We start from the raw sequence: 6,000 nt of genomic DNA, 5'->3' as shown, positions 1-6,000 counted from the left end.
TGGTATTGAATTCAAGAACAACAGAATGGAAGAATTTTGTGATGAAAGAGGTATATTGCATGAGTTTAGTGCTCCGTACACTCCGCAACAGAATGGAGTCGCAGAACGTAAAAACCAGACACTAATCGAGACGGCTAGAACTATGCTCGCAGATTCAAAGTTACTGATTAATTTTTGGGCTGAAGCTGTTTCCGCCGCATGCTATACGCTCAACAGGGTTCTTACTGTCAAAAAGTTCAACAAAACATGCTTTGAGCTGATCAATAACCGCAAACCGAATTTGAAGTATCTAGAACCGTTCGGGTCACCCTGTACAGTTATAGAGCCTTATAGAAAGTTTGGTCCGAAGTGCATCGAGGGTATATTTGTTGGTTATTCAAGTCCTACTCAACGTGTCTTCGTTCCAAGTGAGAAGCGGATTATTGAAGCTGCAAATGTTGAATGTCAAGGTTATACTATGCTGCCACAAAGTCCAGGAGATTCATGGCGATATCATTATGACAACTTATGGGAATCTTTTGACATGATGGAAGAAGAAGAAAAAGATTTCTTTGATGAATTGGATATTTTGCGTGAGTATGAGTCACAGCAAAGGTTCCCAGCTGAGTATTCTAGAAGACCATTGGAAACTTCAAATGACGATGAAGCAGGTCCGAGTAATGCTGGTGAACACAATGATGTCCAACAGAATGAAGCTGCTCAAGATAATCAGTCGGTCGAAAATGATATTCAGGAATATGAGAACATGCCGATCTTTGATCATGGTGATTCAGATTCTAAGGGGGAGCAGATTCAGGATTCAAGTCAAATAAACCAAGTTGGTGAACATAGTGCAAATCAAAATGTTACTAATCTGGAAGGTGATGTGGATGTTCCAAGCGAAGTGATGCCGCGAACTCTTTCATATCATCCAGAGGAGTTGATCATAGGAGAATTACATTCAGGCGTTCGCACGAGACGTCAAATAGACCAGGGCTTAACATGTTTTTATTCTATAGTAGCACCTTTACAAACTGAATTTTCATTAAGTTGTTTTATCTCGCACATTGAACCTAGAACGTATAAAGAGGCGCTTACTGAAGACTCTTGGGTCATTGCAATGCAAGAAGAGTTGAGTCAGTTTGAAAAGTTGGGAGTATGGAAGCTAGTGGATTTACCGGATGGTCAAATGAAAATCAATACAAAATGGGTATTCAAGTGTAAGAGAGACGACAGAGGAGTTGTTGTAAGGAACAAAGCTTGACTCGTTGTTCAGGGCTTTAGTCAACAGGAGGGGATTGATTTTACTGAAGTCTATGTTCCTGTAGCACGACTAGAGGCAATCAGAATTTTCCTTGCATTTGCGTCTTGGAAGAACTTCAAAGTATATCAGCTAGATGTAAAATCGGTGTTTCTTTATGGGAAGGTCAAAGAGGAGGTTTATGTCGGTTAGCCGCCGGGCTTTACTGATCCAATCCACAAAAACAAGGTCTACTTATTGGACAAAGCGCTGTATGGTTTACACCAGGCCCCGAGAGCTTGGTACGAGACTTTGTCTCAACACCTACTAGCCAACAAGTTTATTCGTGGAAAAGTGGATACCATTCTCTTCATTAAAGAGGTCGACGGACATCTTCTGATAGTTCAGATTTATGTAGACGATATAATCTTTGGGTCGACAAATGAGAAATTATGCAAAGATTTCGAACAGGTGATGAAGCAAAAATTCGAAATGTCATCAATGGAGGAGATGAAATTCTTTCTGAGTCTACAAGTTGAACAACTACCTGAAGGAATTTTCATTCACCAGACGAAGTACGTGCATGATATTCTAGAGAAATTTGGAATGTCAGTTCTACTCCAGCTGCTACCCCACTTGCAACAAATCATGGGATTCACCCAGATCTCACTGGATACAGGGCTGATGAAACGTTCTACCGTTCCATGATAGGTTCTTTGATGTATTTGACTGCTTCACATCATGATATCATGTACCCAATGTGCCTCGCAGCAAGATATCAATCTAACCCGAGAGCTTCGCACATGATTATTGTGAGGAGGATATTACTCTACCTGAAAGGAATTCCTACATTGGGGTTGTGGTATCCTAGAAAAGGCGAGTTTACGCTCGAAGGGTATTCCGACTCGGATTTCGGATGCTGCAAAGTCAATACCAAATCAACAACTGCAGGAGGCCAGTTCTTTGGACCTAGATTGGTTACCTGGCAGTGTAAGAAACAAACGTCTGTGGCGTTATCTACATGTGAAGCGGGGTATGTTTCTGCTAGCAGTTGCTGCTCTTAGATCCTGTGGATACAGCAACAGATGCGCGACTACGGTTTGCAGTTTCTTAACACACCTCTTTTTGTTGATAATGAGGCTGCTATAAGTATAACAAAGAATCCAGTACATCACGCTAACTAAACATATAGAAATTCGTCATCACTTTATTCGTGATTGTTTAGAGAAAAAGTTGATACGAATTGAGAAAATCCACACTGACGAACAGAAAGCTGATTTACATACCAAAGCTTTTGATAAAAATCGGTTTAAATATTTGTTAAAACTGAATGGTATGAAGCTTCTTTCGATGTCGGATGGCATAATTGGCGTTGATGAGAGTACTATTGCGGATGAAGACGAGAAACAATCTGCAATGGTTTGTCGATTTTTTACTTGTTTTGGTATTTAGGGGGAGTAGATAGATGTATATAGTTTATTTTCAGAAAAATACAAAAACAGTGAAAAATGCAAAAATTCAAAAACATGATAAAATTGAAAAAGAGCTTGTGTAAAAAGGGAAAATGATACTACATCGGCTAGACAATTACAGTATGCTAAAGAATTGTAAAGATAAAATGAATTAAACAGTCTCACTAATGATGTGTCGATAGGTTTTCGCACATTTAGTAGATTTATTCAGGATATAAACCTAAAATTTCAAACTTGTGAAATTCGTGGGGAATACTACTTGGATATATAGGTAACCCCTGAAATCTCGTTTGATAGGTCCCATATTCTGAGATACTAGGTCTTTATACTCAGTGATATCTGGGGTATTATTCCGGGACTTCTGCTGAATGGAAGTTCTGACCTAGTCCCCGAATAATACTTTCTGCAAATGCTTGAAACATAGCATCGCCCTCAGCAAGCTGATGAAACAATAAAATTGATAGTCGCTGCTATTGTAACTAAAAGATCCTCTAAAGGGGACACACCGCCGTTATCTCTCTGCGTATACGGAAGTATCGACCTGAGCTCTCATGGCCCTCGCATTTAACCCCTAACAGATATCATTTGTGGTATACTCACCTGTAAGACTGAATATCTGGGATTCTGGATACGGGAATATATTCAAGAGGTGGGACACATGAATGAGCTAAGTTCATAAGACATCTAAATCGTATCCTGAGTAAATTGAAATGTGTGTGAGAATTTAAGATGGATCAGTATATCGACAATCAAGGTGAATTGTTTAAGTCTGAGTACATAATGAAGCTTAACGGTACTAGTAATTTGTCTGAAAAGCTGATATGATTCCCTGACACGCTCATCAAAAATAAGTCCGTATATAGTTTAATTTCTTTACTTTCTGCAATTTAAGTTTCTGTATTTCATTTCTTAGTTTAGAACACTTAATTAAACTCCAAAAAGATTTTATTTCTGCTTTATTTTTGACAAACCAAAATGGAGAGTTAATTGTTGGATTCTCGAAGGTTGAAGCAGATGCAGGAAAGTTCTAAGCTAAAGAATGAGGAGAGCTTACTTTGTTGGAGTTTGATATGCTTTCAAAGTTAAAACAAGTTCATTAATTTGATGCTTGTTACATTTTTCAGAAAATGTTTGAAAATGTTTTTACAAAATCAGTCTGTATTGTCAAAAGATCAACCAAGGTCATTAAATTGGACTTGGTAGATTAATTGAGTTATCAGGGTCATTAACTTGGACCTGAATACTTGAGTGGATTTCTAGTACTGTTTGATTGTGTGATTTTGTGAATAGAAAAGTTTGTAATGATTGATGTTTAAGACACAGGTTTTGGACTTCATCATTCCCATGGAAGCTAACTGTCAAAGCTTGAATCAGATCAGGATCTCAGATTCTAGCTTATTGAGAGGGGGAGTCTGGATCAACAGTCAAATGGAAGATGGAAGATAGAGTCAGGTAATGATCCTGAAGCCTGTGTAGATAAAGTGAGAAGACAGAGAGTTGGAGAAAAGACCAAGACTGAAGACTCGGAGCTGAAGACTTCGTCAACATCCAAGGGGGAGTCTGTTGGTGCACGGAATGTCTCTTGACTACGTTTGCATTGAGTCTTAGGTCAAGAATAGTCAAGATTGGAGTTTGAGAGTCAAATTAGGGTTTAATACTTAGGTTTAGCTTATATGTACATATTTAGTATAAGGTTTCGCTTATAGGGTCATTAAGGTTTCGCTTATAGGGTCACTAAGGTTTCGCTTATATGTACTAGGGTTGGTTTCGCTTATTAGTCACATGGGAGTTTCGCTTATTTGGTCTGCCATATGAGCGAAACTAGCTTCACTATAAATACTGGTCATGTGATTTTCATTTGGACATTGGAGCGAAACCTGGTCATGCTTGTGGTAACGAAACTCTGTCAAATTGTAATCAGAAAGCATCAATAGAGAAGGAATTAAAGAGGAGAAGCTGTGTTACTTTGAGTACATTGATTCCGCCTTTATACGCGAAGATGAACTGCTATAACTGACTTTTCAGGGTCGCAAACCGGTCCAACATGCCTATGGTTTGGTGGCTTCCTATGTCGTGTCATATGTTAATGGCTTTGCAACCGATTAACACTTGATACATATAGAGATATATGACTCATACATGAATACGTGATTTAAAAAGAAATACATACCATGTTTTTCATACAAAGTATACAAGCGTTCAATACAAAAACTGCATGAATTCACACCAGCATTATGTTGACGTTTTTCCAAAAATCACATGTATTTCAGGTAACTAAAGGTGGATGTGCGCGCGGTCCTACTCATGCTTATAGATGTCGTTTATGTTATGTTTAAATAAAGTTGTAAACTTTTAAGACAATGTTTTATGCTATCGTCGCGATGTAGACGCTAAACTTGTGTTTTCAAATTATGAAATGTATGGTATTTAAAGTTATTTTTACAAGCATGTAGAATGTTTACCATTCATATGCAATGAGAACCTTTCATGATCACACCTCGTGCTTCCGCCGCAGAAAGGGGTGTGAGAACGAGCAACACCTGAGGCTTATTCTGGAACTTCTTCGAAAAGAGCAGTTGTATGCCAAGTTTTCGAAATGTGACTTATGGCTTCTCGAAGTCCATTTTCTGGGCCATGTGGTAAACAAGGATGGGATTCATGTAGATCCATCCAAGGTTGACTCGATCAAGAACTGGCTTGCACCCCGTACACCAACAGAAATCCGCCAATTCTTGGGTTTGGAAGGATATTATAGAGGGTTTATCAAATATTTCTCCAAGATTGCGCAACCTCTCACTTCACTGACTCAGAAGGGTGTCACCTATTGTTGGGGTGATGCACAGGAGTCCGCATTTCAGCACTTAAAGGATAGACTTTGTAGCGCTCATATCCTCTCATTGCCTGAAGGCACAGATGATTTTGTGGTTTACTGCGACGCTTCCATTCAAGGACTTGGTTGTGTGTTAATGTAACGTGACAAGGTCATTGCCTACGCCTCGCACCAACTTAAAGTTCACGAAAGCAACTACACTACACATGACTTAGAATTGGGAGCAGTTGTTTTCGCGCTTAAGATATGGAGACATTACCTGTACGGTACCAAGTGCACCATTTACACCGATCACAGAAGTCTCGAGCATATCTTCAATGCAAATGGGTCGAACTCTTGAACGATTATGAATGCGCTATCAAATACCATCCGGGCAAGGCCAATGTTGTGGCCGACGCCCTCAGTCGAAAGGCCGACGCCCTCAGTCGAAAGGATTCAATCTAACTTTCCCGCTCAGATTCGCGATGCTCAGGTTGAAG

This window comes from Helianthus annuus, chromosome 14 (assembly GCF_002127325.2).
Source record: "Helianthus annuus cultivar XRQ/B chromosome 14, HanXRQr2.0-SUNRISE, whole genome shotgun sequence".
Classification (NCBI taxonomy): Eukaryota; Viridiplantae; Streptophyta; class Magnoliopsida; order Asterales; family Asteraceae; genus Helianthus; species Helianthus annuus.
Note: the sequence above shows the minus strand (reverse complement) of the source record.